Source organism: Acyrthosiphon pisum, chromosome A1 (genome assembly GCF_005508785.2).
Source record: "Acyrthosiphon pisum isolate AL4f chromosome A1, pea_aphid_22Mar2018_4r6ur, whole genome shotgun sequence".
Taxonomy (NCBI): domain Eukaryota; kingdom Metazoa; phylum Arthropoda; class Insecta; order Hemiptera; family Aphididae; genus Acyrthosiphon; species Acyrthosiphon pisum.
The window spans coordinates 117,094,028-117,109,581 of NC_042494.1; the positions used below are offsets into that span (position 1 = coordinate 117,094,028).

A 15,554-nucleotide genomic window follows, 5' to 3' on the forward strand; every position below is an offset into this window, starting at 1 on the left:
AAAAATAAAACTACGATATCGACGAAAACGCATAATTACGTGTTAAAATTATCCAAAAGAAAATCAATGACTTAAAATGCTCGTTAACCGTCGAGTGGGATAATAAGTTCAATTTTTCAACAGATCTTGACTAGGTCTCGCGGGACGAAAGTAAATAAAAATTTTCAATCTTTTATTGGTGACATTTTTATGTAGAAAATGCATGCGCATGTGGTGATAACAAAAAAATTGCTTCGATAACGTTTTTCGAGTGAAAAAATTAAATTAACATTAATGTGTATACAAAATAATATTATGACGATGATGATTTACTTACAGTAACAGCCGATCGTGGTGTACAATCACGCACACGTCCTGCGTCCACGACACTTGCACAAATAGTGAGAATTTTAACAGTGAAATTTTTATACGGTTTTACCGCAAAAAAAAAACGAAAAAATTAAAATAAATAACAACAAATAAATATTACTAAAAAAAACCGTTCGTAAATGTCAAAATTAATATATACAGGTGCGTATATACCGGCGATATGACCGGCGTTTTAACGAGCGCGTCACTCACTCACTCACTCGGAAAGCACAAAAAAAAAATTTATAGAAGTATACAAAACTAAGAATCGGCGAAAATCGGCAAAAATCGCGAAACGGTCGACGAGGGGCGATCGGCACTCACGGTACGCGGCGTTAGCATGTCGCGGATGCGTGTTCGGCGGTGCGGATAAAAACACTGTAATATATACTATTATTATTATACTTGAGCAAATGACACGATAAAAAAAAAAATAAAAATCAAACAAATAAAAATCGCATTAATCGCGTTATAGCAGCGTGTAGAAAAAATCGAGGAAAATCTCTTTCTGCTCCGGTGAGAAAATCATAAAAAAAAATTTTCTCTCCCCCGCGTGATGCGTAGTCGGTCCGGCGGCGGGCAGAGGGTGGTCGGTCGGTCCGCGTGTGCTTGCCGGGCGCGCGCGCGTGCAGTGCTGTACGGACGATGGACGACAGCGGACAACCACGGCGACGGCGATTGCGACTGCGACGGCGGCGGTGGCGGCGGTGGCGGCGGAGCGACGAGTGTATATCCCGCGTGCGTGCTGCTGCGGCGTAATTTTTTTTCCTCCTTTTTATTAATTTTATTATTATTATTTTCGCGGCGCGTGTGTGTCGTACCGCGTATATAGTGTAATAGTCGTCGTCGTCGTCGTTGTCGTCGGGTGCCGGTGCCGGTGCGGTGGCCAGGTGACACTGAAACGTAAAATTCGAAAAGCAGGAAACCCTTCGTATCCCCACCGCGGACGCGGCGACGGCGCCCGAGCGGCCGACCCGGCCCCCGGCACGCCGCCGCAACCGTTCGGCCGTGTCTGGGCGCGGCCCGCCGCGCGGGCGGGGGGAACGGATTTTCGAGTCCAATGGCCACGTCTCGCGCGTTTCCCTCCAAAAAAAAAATTTAACACTAAAATAAAATAAAACCGAATTATATATTATTATAACGTTTTTACTCTATTGTGTATAGGTAAGGTAACTTCATATTATATTATAATATAATTTACCTATACATCCATGTACCAGTACCACCATGCCGTTTGAATATTCGTTATATTATTTCAGTACTTATAACTATATATATATGTATATTGTTATTATTGCGTTGAATCGTACGAGAGTAAACCGCGAATTAACCTGCGATCTCGACGACGTTTACCTGCTATAGGCGTGTATATAGAAATAGATTTTGCTTGCGAAACCGACGCAAATGTTTTCGACTTTATTATGCTGTATCTATAACCTGTGTTGTTTAGATACCTATAGGTATTATAATACTGCGGCGGTTGAGTTAATAATTTCAATTAAAAAAATATATATACCTATTATAATATATTATTATTATATGTAGGTATTTCGTATAAAACGCGTTTATTATAATATTATACTCTATAGGCGCCTTATATATAGTCGGATTAAAAATAAATTACGATTTTTTTTTAGGTCATATAGGTATATACGCTGCGCAAACGTTTTTTAAATACTATAATATTATTATTATTATGTTGTATATATATTGATGGAATTTTGAGGAAAATCTCACGCGCATTAAAACGTTTATTATATTATTATAATAATATAATACGTACTTCGGTAATGTTATTCCGTATTCGAATTAACCGTAATCGGTCGATCGTTTTTCAAACGCAAATTTTGTATTCGAGCGTTAGTTCTGCATCGCATCGACATTTATCATACTCCTGGAAAAAAAAGAAACCTTATCCTGTGCAGTGTATAATTGAAGAGAAAAATTCCGTGAAGCATATTTTATCATATTTACGAATAAGTTAATAATTATTCTCCAAATATAACAATTTTGAATTCATTATGTACTATATTCCACCACTGCAGTAATATTTTTAAAAATCGAATAATAATGCCCGTATATATAGGTAATTCGGATTTCTTATTAATATTCAAATTTAAATAAGAAATTTGAAATTGTAGCTATGTATTAATAACATGGAAATTCTGGGTGAAATTAATACACAGACGTAAAGATGAATTTCAGGTTATTTTAATAATTAGTGTTTAATCTATATCAAGACCAAAAAATATAATTTACTTTATTAAATAGGTTATAAATTATAATATAAATTATATAAGGTATATTATATATTAAAACAATATTTAAAATCGAACAATGTGTCAATATAACGTATATTGTAGAGAATAGTTTATAGAATAGCTAAATAAATTTAAAAACATTTCCTACCAGATATTTATATGTTTTTAAAAGTAGAACATCTATGCTGTATTATACCTAATTTAAAATTATGCAAATTATTTTTCGATGATAAATATTTGTAATTATAATTCAATGTTGGTAAAAATGAACAATAGGTTAATATAAAATTTGACATTTTGTTTTTTAATAATCTATAGTGAAACTAGTTTATTTATTATTGTTTTAAAAAAAACTTTACTTCAAAGTTACGTTGTACTTTATGTGATTTAACTTTTTATATTTTTAAAACTTCTCAGTTGAATTTTTCAGACATGACACACTACTTAAAAGCTTTATAAAGTCATAAGCTTTTGAGATCAACTATATTGTTGCAAAATAAGTTTACCTAATGATTCCGTAAATATAAATAATAGATTTGTTTATATTTTAAAACTAAATAAAAAAGAGTACTGCCGTTTACCTATCATATACAGAAATAAAGCAGGCATTTGAAATATTTTTCCGACTAATTGTCAATCAAAAATTGGAATTGATAAAATTAAAAAAAACTTGAAACTAATTCTCATTTATTATTTCTGGGATGTAAAGTTTTAACATATTTCAGTGAATTCATTTTTTACCATAGGAACATACAAAAAAACTATGCTTTTTAGTTTTTACTGATATAGTTTTTTTTTTAAATTTTAAAGTTTTAAAGACTAGTAACATATAGCTAATAACTGTTGTACGCAAAACTAAATTTGGTTTATAATACAGTACGCAGTTTATTAAAATAATTAAAATAAATTATATTTGTTTCGTAATAAAATGCATTGATGTGATATGAAAATAATTACCTATTAAACTACACATTTATTTGTTTTAATGATAAACATTTTGCTAATGAATTATACATTTTTTATTTCTCAGAAATAAACTGTTATACCTACATGAAAATTAAATTACTCAATTTTAAATAACTATCAACACACTTGAATAATTTATATGAGTTTTAGCAAAAGTATCATTTTTTTAGATATGAATAGATAGTTACACGATAGTACATATTCTATTAATTTTGATAACTATATAATATAAAATCCATTTAAAAATGTTAGTAGGTACTATTTAATATACTTATATACAGGGTGATTGTTTTAAAGGTCAATAAGAATTTTCTTTATGATTATTAACGTTTTTGGAAACATTATATTTTTTAATTTTGAAAGACAGCATAAGAAATTATTCTGAAATTTAGGTTGAAAATCGAATTTTTATCGATATCACCTACCACCTACCTACTCGAACAAAATTTTGTGTTTAACAAAAACAAATATAATTTTATTTCAAAAATGTTGTTTTGTAATGACTACAAATTTTGTAAAAAATATATTTTTAAAATCTTTCATTCTTATAAGTCATCATTATCTATGAATGATAATTCTTAAAAGAATCATCCTGTATACGAATATACGTGATAATTCATTTTGATAATTTATTGAAGATATTAAGTATGTACTATCAATATATATATATACTTTATAATATTATAATTATAATTGTAAAATTATATTATCTAAAAATAAAACATAACATTTTTATTTTATGACCAATAGATTATATTATAAACTAAGACATAATTAATTTGACAACTAGGAAATTGTTTTAGATAATATAGTTTGATTTAAATGTTAAAAATTACATTTAATAAAAATCTTTTTGTATATTTTATTTTATATACAGCTTGAAAAAGTTTTATGATATTTGTAACGCGTAGGCAATAAAAAATAGTAACAATAATATTACAAAATATACGCCGTTTTTAAATAAATTCTATACTTCTATTTTTAATTTTAGTGCATAAATAATATAACATTACTTTTATTAAGATTTTACGTTGAAAAGATCCAATGGATTATTTATATCTGCGTATCAAACCCACAGCAGCTGTGGGAAAGGGGTAGAAATCACCAGTCGTTGCATTTGTTTTGCTTATAAATAATGTGTAAAGGAGTTTACGAAATTTAACGGTCTCTTTATGTAGTTTTATACATCGTATATGTATAACTATATATACCTATCATAGGATACGTGAAATGGGGCGAAAACGGTACGACGAGGGTCAAGTGGTTAAATAATAATAATAAAAAAAAATCTAGGTTAGAAATGCGTGATTTTTTTTGTCTCGCGAATATTATTATGAGCGAAAAAAACTAGTTTGGAGTGGCTAATTTTTTCTTGTCGGGGAGCGGAGCCCCCTAGCCCCTCCTTTCGCATACGCCCATGAATATTATTATAATGGGATTTCTATTGTCATTCAAAGTGACTATGATGGTGGGCAACAATAAAAATATGAAATACAGACATGTTATAGGTATATATTATTATCTAGAATTAAAACGTGTCTCAGAAAAATTCGCACCACTGCTACAGCAGCAATGACAATAACACCACCAACTCACTGCATATAATATAGGTAAATAATACCAACACATCAAAAGTTCATGACGAATTAAATTATCTTGCTTTTTGTAAATCGAAATTTACTCGCACCGAATTCTATTGGTTGTGACTAAACAAACGATGTCTACAGCGATTCTCAACCGGGATTTGCCAAAATTATATTTTACGATCACCAACACAAGATTTAAATAACTTATTTTTAATGATGATATCTAGGTATGCACGCATATTGGAAAAAAATATATTTTTAGGGATCGCAAAAAATTTTCATATTGTGAGGGGTTGTCAGTTTAAAAAGATTGAGAATCACTGTGATAGTCATAATCAGTACACGAAACCCTTGTGCTGTACAACGCTGTTTTCATTTTATGGTTACAAAATTCTTACAATACGAGCAAATAATAACATATTCGTGCATAATTTAGTTTGTTTCCGGGAATACGCAACGGAAAAGTTATAACGAAATTACAATAGTGCAACCACGAATCTGCAAGAGTAAAGCTTTTTTTTTTCATTTCGTCGAGTACGGTCTTATTGTAGGTACAGGTACTGCGAGGATTTCGAGATAAGATATAAAATAATAACATTATTATTCGTCTTTTGATGACTCTACGAGGTCACAGAGTTGATAAGGTATTTGATGATTAATAAATATTTTAGTATTTAATTCTACCCATGTAGGCAGAAAAACACCCAATAATGTACTTAACGCGCATTTTTTTTATGGAAATATTTATTACGAAAGGGTTTAATAAGTTTAAAAAAATACACACGCGCTCGAGTGGATGCGCTGTTACTTAGATGTTTTTTAGAACTCCCAACCAAATACAATATGGTCTAACGTGTTCTTGGCAGTGGTCGACGGGAGGTAGAAACATATAGAAAGGATAATTGATTGATATTGGGCGTAATCGATGGTATCTTACATATGATATTCTCTTTTTCTTTTTTTTCTTATACATATTATATGCGTATACACTATATTATATTATTATTATGCTCTATTCCGAGCACATTGTTATCTGAACGATTAACTTGGTGGTTAAAATGTACTACACAATGGGTTTAAAAGAAACAAAAAATTGTTTAAACCATCGTCTGATTGTGTGGCACACACACACACACACACACACACACATACCAATATAATATGTAACTTCAAAATTATTTATGTCAGACCCGGGACTCGGAAATAATTATACCCATATATAAGTCGACGTGAGCAACAGACAGAGACGCGCCAGATATAAAAAAAACTAAATCCTTATTCACTAAAAATCGGTACAAAATTTCAACCGTACATTATTAAAAGTCATATATCATTATTATTATGTACTTATATGAGCGTGCTTTTCGTGTAAAACTGCATATCATACTGTACGATAATATAAGCATAATATACTTACGGCGGGACGCATATAAATTCGAACACATAATATTATATTAATTGCGTATTGAGCGCATAAACATTAAAAAGTCGTATAAATATTAATAAATAAAAATCATAATTTTACAATATGCCTACTTGCAGCATATTATGGTAGCATAGTATAATAATAACAATAGGGTGTGCCCTTCTTATATCACACAGGTAACGCGGTTTGATGTTAAACGTACGAAATACATGTCTGGATTTCAATTTGCCTATGCATGGGGCTGATAATGTCACATAATAATATATATATTACTATCATAAAATTATTACAAAAGCATCGTGTAACATCGTGTATAAGTGATATACTGAATTTAGGTAATCACTAAAACATGCGCATATGAATGTCCAAGACGCTGAAAAATTACTTTTGAGTATACATATCGTATATAAATTCGATATCAAATTATATTATTATTATAATTATTCAAATTATTGTATTCGTTATCTATAATGCTGTTCCATAATAACTCGATGATAGGATTTCATTTAATATTATAATACTATCAAAAACCAAAATGTCATAAATTTTACCATTCACTGATTTCAAAAATAGTTCATCAGTACAGTTTAAGCTAATCACATAAATACCGTAATTATTTCTATACAATTCTGTACGTTGTATTAAAAGTTATAATGTATATTATTATACTCGTATATAAATGTGTACTTAAATGAGTGAAATATTTTTTTTCCTTATAAGATATTATTGTGTCGAACTATCAATAATGGCCGTGGCCAGTATAGAGCGTTACATAAGATCATGACGATGCAATAATGTATTATAATATTGAATTATTATATTACTCCAAATTTATCATCAAAATATAATTATACAATTCGAAGGTTTTTAATTAAATGTTAAGAACGATAGTGCATAGCATATTATTTAATTTCAATGAAAAGTGGATGAAAAATATATACTATTTAAAAAAATAATATCATCTAAGGCTGTCTACCTAACTATTGGTTAATAATCACAGACCGGTTAATTGTAAATGGTTTTTGAATTTAATAAAACCACTCGAAGTGAAACATATATTTTTATAAAGCAGTTTATACCTACACATGTTTTGAATTGATTTTTAAATTTAATTTTTGAGCACAGATATTTAACTTGTAAAACGTGAATTTACACAATGTCTGACTCTTGAAATAAAAAGGACCCACACAGCATTTAAATATTTCCCAACTATGGTAAAAATATTTTCATGAAAATAATATAGTTGTCAAAATATTTGAAAAAGTTGCGTAAATAATAAGGAAATATTTTATTTATATTTTTTGGCCAAGAAGTTCACTTTTGAAAAATATTTTGTAAAAAGCATTAACAAAACATTTTAATCATATTTTTCAAAAAACATTTTCACGGAAACATTATAAAAATATTAAGTCAACATTTTGTGCAACCATATAGTCCAATATTTTGTTATCATGAGAATAAAATATTTATACAATATTATTAGTCAAATATTCATTATTCAAGCACTCTAAAATATTCATAAAATATTATCATTTCCCAAATGCTGTGTGGGGATATACAAACTAACCACAAATATAGGAAGTGTTATTGAAGTGTTCATGTTATTATACTTTGCGATTGGCATTATATTTTAAACTAACGCGAAATAATAGATTATAGAACATCATAATATTATTATACAAATATATTTATTAAAATTTAATAAAAACAAAAATAAGATCGCACGAATAATAAAACTAACTGGCTAAAATGTCATACGACTAATTAATATTGTTATTATGACGAACAAGGAATATATCTCATAAAGTCTAATGTCCAATATTACAGTGCACATTTTAAACTCGATAATAATAATATTTTCAACCACGGCGGTGGCGGTTCATCAAATAGGTACCTAGTCATTATTTCTACATTGCTTTTCTGCAATAAAAATGATTTCTACGTTGTAAAGTGATTATACTATATGGCGTGATTCTTTTCACAAAACATTTACAGAAATTATTATTATATTATATTTAACTGAAATCAATCTAATTCCATCATTTTTTTTTCATTCAACGTGGATCAAAATAATTATATAGCATAAGACCGGTGCCAATATTTTCCAACCTGTTCGTATTTAGTATTTTAATACTTAAATACGTTGTGGCGTTGAACTGAACAACTGCAGTGAATGCCAATTGTTTCGTTGAAGTAAAAAAATAAAACTTCTGCATAGCGATCATTACGGTCCCAATCAATACAGAGTTTTTACTTTTTAGTACACTACTACAGTATTTCCTCCCCTACCCCTTCCCCAACAACAAATAATAATAACAATAATAATGAATAATAACATTATGTCTATAGTGTGTTCACGGTCTGTTGTATTGTAATATATTAATAAGTAAAGAACGGATGTAGATCATCATATTCGCGAATAAAGATGGGACTTGGGAGGCTCTTGATGAAAATATTAAGCCTCCCTACCGACGACCAATAAATTGTATTACTTATATCGACCATCCTGCGGCTATGCATTGATTTTTGTGTTGTAAGAGTTCTGTTGTATGAACGAGTACTGGAACTTTATATTATATTATCTAATTTATATTATATAGGTACTATTAATATAGTATATTATGATTATTGTCGTAAATCCCGATTTACGCTATTGCGGTGATGTAGACTGACATATTACATATTATACTGTGTGGTGATGTAGACTGACATATATATATATATATATATATATATATATATATATATACTGTGCGGTGATGTAGACCGGACGTTTACTATGTGCTGTGTGCCACGCACAATGTGACAGTGGAGTTCTATTATGATATCACACCGGTCCGCGGCCCCTCGTAATTTGCAGTATGCAGTTGTACAAAAATGCATAAAATATGTACGGTGTAGATTTAAAGAGACGTGTGTACTGAGTAGCGGTAGCAGTAGGTAAATTCTAGGTCTATCAATAAATTGCAGTTTTAAATTAAAAAAAATAGATGAATAAACGATTTTCATAAGAAATCTAGGATAACAATAATACTATATAGTATAATATGTCTATATCGGATTGTAATAGTCATATTATAATCATTATTGTCGCACAAAAACAACCGATCATCCGATCGGGTATAATATAGCAGCAATATTATGCTCGAATATCGTGCAAGAACAAATATTATTGTATTATCATGTACACGATGCATCGGACATTCGGACTAACTGCCGAGTTACGTATAATATGTGCACATAATATAGTATAGTATATAGCTGGGACCCAAACTGCAGGACGATGATGATAGTAATAATAATGTACACGCAACGACGACGACCCTCGATTATCGGTCACGTAGATCTCCGGCGGTGAGAGAGAGACGTTCTTTCCGAAAAAAAATATATCATCGGTAATTTTATTTACCGCCGTATACGTATTATGTTTTAGCGATTATAACCGTTTTTTTTTTCGTTCGTTCGTTCGTTCGTTCGTTATAATTGTTCGTTTTTATTTCATCGGGTTAATACGCCACTGCTGCAGGTCCTGCTGCTGCCGCTCATCATTTGTGTGTGTGTGTTTTTTTTTATATTTTATCCCTTTTCTCCCCCTCCACCCATGTGTATGTTTTCGCCCCGTATCGAAACGGGCAATAATTATCGGGACGGAAAAAAAATGCAGAGAGAAGGATGATAAAAATTATGTATTGTATAATAATAAAACACTAGGGACGCCAGATGGCCGCTGACAATGTTTTAAATTAGAACAGCGCATCTCTCTCGTGTTTTTTCTTTTTTTTTAAATTTATTTTTTATCCTCCACCGCCGTCGTCGTCATACACGATAATTATTATTACAGCCCGTCGAATTTGAACTGTTCGACGACGGCCGCGGCGGATAATTATTACGATTGTTATAGGTTCTGAGCACTGCAGCGACGAGAAAATCGATGACAGTTTTTGTGATCAGATTTTGATAAAACTAAATCGTATCCCGCCGACGACCGTCATATACGGCTATATACATTATACTTATGTATCTACATTTTTTATTGGATGTTGTAAACTATTTTAGAACAAGGTTGTCATTATTTTGATCGATAAATAAAAAATAAATCACAATTGAATTTATTTAAACCACATACAACAACGACCGATTGATCATATACGAGAGTCGAGAACATAATATTATTACTGAGAAAAAAATTCACAAATTAAATTAATTAATTTTATTTTATTGAAAACTTTTATACTGAGTATTAAATTTAATATTATTTGTATGCATACTGGTTTGATGACATATATATAATGTTATAATAGATACCATAATATATTATAGGATCATAATGTTTTTTAATTGCATTATTTACATATTAATATTAAATTTTATACTCTAAATGTTTTATTTTGTTTCATATAGGATAGACCAACTTACTTACAACTTATTTATTGAATTTATATTACTAACATATTTTTATGCTAGTGAAATTCTAGAATATACTTAATAATAAAAATATGTATAACTATGTGGGCATGCGTATTATATATGTTTGTTTTATTAACACTTATATAATTTCTAATACCTAAGTAATAACCTTTATAAAATTTATAATTTGTCGAGTTGTAATAATCTGTTGGTTGAAGATCAATAAAAAAAGTGATAAATCACGAGTTTATTAAACAACATCTGTTTTTTATTTGTTTGATAAAATAATCTTCTAAAATTAAGTAATAAGATAAAAGTTTAACATCATTAAAAAAACTATTTTTTTTCTGTTTATTTAGTTATTATTTGTTATAAATTATTTTTAAGCGTCGTGATATTTTACTAATATACATTTTTAATAACATTTTTATATTAAATTTTTTACTGTAATATAATATAATAATAAATTGACGAAGTCACGAAGACATGGATTCAAATCATACAAAATATTATCATAGTATGTGTTTTTATTTCTACAAGTTTATAATACTACCAATCTATTTTATGCAACAATGTGCTTTGTTTTATAAACTATAAAGTAATTATTGCTTTTGAAGAAAACAATCATGAACAAGTTTCAAAGGTTATGCGTAGGTACAATATTGTAATAATCGTTATTCGTTATTTTAACGTCATCGATGCATTATTATTAAATATTTCATGTAATAATCTATGGTATAATATACATTCGGATTATCGCATTGCACGCAGGAATTACCGACAAACCAGCTGTGCTATAAGTTATAATATAATATTCATTAATAATTATAGCAAAAAACAATATTATACAAAACGACTACCGACGTCTAATTAGTCAGTCCGCGTGAATACTATATAATATGATATTATATTAAATGTAAATAATATAATATGAATCATCCGAATCGTGTACCTATCATTCATCGATATTATATTCACTATAAAGACGAAAAAAATAGTTAGTGAAATCTCTTGTAAATTATACACACAATATCATACCTATCACTGTGGTTCCTGCAGTATCGGCATGTTGTTATACGATATACGATACGGTACATATATTTAGGTACGTATAGTATATTACCTACCCTAGGTTTTACATCATTATAGTATTTTTGTTTCACAATTTTTATTATAATAATATATGGACGGGTCACATGCGAGGGTTTCTAAAATTGTTTACATAGATATTTTATATACATTTTTTTAAACGAGTTTAAATAATTCACAACATATATTCGTCCACCGGGTATTATACAAATAGAGCAGTTCAGTCCCATGCGGTATTAATCAACATATTATATACGATAGGGTTTCATTATGCAAATTACGTACGGCATTGTTCTCCGCGGACGAGTATAGACATCGATCTTCACCCTATATTTTAAATTTTATTTTTTTATTTTCATTTTTTAATGATCATCCATCGCCACATGTCGGCGCTGGAACACGAATAATTATTTTAAAATACAATTAATCCAAAAATATGTCGCGCTATACGAATGCGCGCGTTTAATAATATGAAATATCCGTGGAATTTTCTGGAATTCATCGTCAACCATATAGATTATTAATTATTAAATTAATATAATAATTAATATAAATTTCGTTTTAATGTACGAACTATACGAATGCTGCAGCCGTTCGTCATCGCCTCTCTTCTGAAATATTATTAGATTACAACACAGCCGTTTTTCTGTAAAACGAAAACGACGAGAGCAGCTTTTTTTCCACGATAATAAAACACACACACATTATAGATATAGGTATATATATATAGCTAGGTGTACACGTTATCATTTAATTTCGATGACCCTGTTATAAATGTCGATAATAATTTTTATGTTTACCTACGGTAATTATTACGGCTTGAGCATTATACGCGTGTATAAATTATACATTATATTATTATATATTCACGGAATCGATTCCCGAGCTTTTTTTTTTTTAAAAAACAAATAACGTATTTCAAATAATATTAATTATGCCTTTATTAATTAGGTACAGATTTGTTAAACGTATATATAATGTTGCTGATAAGATTAGAGGTCGTTTAAATCGTATACCTTATCCATTACGTATTGTGTATACAGTGATTCGTACGCACACAAATCCAAACCCACACACGCGCGCCGACGTGCTCATGTCTGTAATTAAACGTTTCGCGGGCAATCACTCTTTATACAATTGTGATATCATTATATTTTGGATCCAGCTGCGGACTAAGAACAGGTCGATCATATTGCTATTATTGCCAAATGCCAATGTTAATATATTCGATTTTTTCAAACAAATCGTAAAAAAACTAAATACCTATTACCTATAATATTATTATAATGACGTATTCTAGCTTCTATAGGTACCTATATTGGCTAATGCATAATATAAAGCTGCGCGGTATGCCTGTCGACACTCGGCAGAAGCTATGATGTCATAAATTATTAGTATTTTGAAAATAATATTACAATTGTTTTATTTAATCGGTATTGATTCGATTCCGTACAAAAGTATCATAATTTTATTAACAAATATGTGTGGTACAAGATCAAATTGATTGAACGAAAGGAATTAATTTAAGCGGAATTATATCTCATGGAACAAAAGATATGTGGGTGTTAGCCAAACACATGCATCAAGTAAAAGGCTCATCGGATAGATAATTATAGTCGTGCTAAATGACACATAAAATGTATGAAGATTCGTGGAGGGACGAGGATAATATTAGCTGCCTGTCTACGGTCCGCTAAGGATGGTTAGGACGCGAGACTTAGTTTCAATTCTACCGGGGTGTAACCATGCGAGGCCATGGGTGACATTCGATTTTAAATAATATAATATATTATGCGACAATGTTAAAAAAAAAATAGCGCTGGACCCGTTCAAGTTGAGAGAGTCAGATACTTAACAAGATTCCCAAATGACAAAATGGTATTTGAGAATAAGGCTCACATTTTTAGATTCTTGCAACAAACGTTTCGGGAGTGGATTGTGGTCGTGGTGAAAACCAAGGTCATCAATGTAGTAGTTATTACTAAGAGACTATAAAAGAGAGGACTGCATACATCTAAAATAATAGAAAATAAACGTTGATTGGCGTCGTCATGTAAAAGCCACTGATAAACAATTTAGGAATCGTTAAAAGAAAGTCTTAAAAATTATATAGGTCATATATGACGATTTTAAACAAGTACTATTGTAAGGTAGAAGAATTATTGACTCTATACCAACAACATGTTATAACTCTTTATAGTATATAAGCGCTAACTTTTAATTTTAAATTTGGTTCCTATTGGTTTTTAGTAGCTCGCGTAGTTTTCTCTCATATTTGGAACAAATCTTGATAGTGAGCACTTAAATCTTAAGTGTACGTATCGAAGAACGCTTCAAGGCAAAAGTACTTTTGGAATACAGAAGCAGGAAGAGTGTCCGGATAAAATGGTGTGAGGATTTATGACCGGAACTGCAGCTGCGACTAGCGACCACCGTCGAAATTAGTATGTGCAGACTATAGTGCAGTCGTAATAGATATAGTCTATATAATATGACTATACAATACTATTATAATATATAGTAATACTAATATTAGTATAGTGTATTATGCTGCAGAGATATTACATACTATTCGCCCAAGTTTACCACCACTGAACAAACACGCACACTGCACGCTGCAGTTATACTGTCACACTGTTCTATACTGTTGTATACTATACTATTATATTATACTTATAAATGACACGACTTTTTGTAGATTATTTCATCGCGGAGACACGTCTGTTTAGAAAAAGAGCAAGTGAAAAATTAAGATGAATTAAATTTTTCTGGTGTTGATTTGTAATTGCGTAATACATAATATTATAATATAAACCTATATTTATTGATCCTAATAATAATATGATTCTTACAATATGTATATTGTATAGCCTTCGTGCATATCATAATATTACGACAACGCTGCACCGTATAGTGTTGTAAGCACTGAAAAGTTATTATATCGGACATCGGTATTATGCATATCATATTTTAGAAACTGCAACTCTTAAATATGTAGTTCTCGGAGAAGAAATAATGCGTTTTCGATTCAATATAACAATGGAACAATAGTTTTACATAACCTTTGCAATAACTATATACACATAATTGTACATCTAAGAAAGTGTACGAGGCTGCACTTGCTTGAAATCAACATTTTAACAGTCAAACAAAAAATAATTATGTATATACGTTCCAGCCGATTTATGTGAACAAATATACCGACATAATGCTAAAATGCTTAGGCATTTTATAAAATTAGGCATAGAAAAAAATGTCAGACAATACGTGCCATATCATAATATATTTATACATTCAATTATTATACAATAGTATTCGGAGAGACTGCACGTGTAATAAACATTATTATTTAACTTTAAAGAATTAATTCGAAATGCTGAAACGTTATGAGCCCCTTCATTAAACCGTAATAACCATATTATCATACGGAAGTGACAAGGATAGTGTGTGAATTAAATTCTGGCTTTGAAA

General features: G+C 30.0%; 1 protein-coding gene across 2 annotated transcripts in view; it reads right to left on the reverse strand.

Moving 5' to 3' along the window:
• LOC100161789 (zinc finger protein castor homolog 1) overlaps positions 1-1,250 on the reverse strand; it is an 85,354-nt gene extending 84,104 nt beyond the window's left edge. For both annotated transcript variants that reach the window (XM_008181549.3, XM_001946525.5), the window contains exon 1: positions 317-1,250. The gene's annotated coding sequence lies outside the window, so the exon portion shown is untranslated. The remainder of the gene's footprint in view (positions 1-316) is intronic.
• Between the last annotated feature and the right edge of the window lie 14,304 nt (positions 1,251-15,554).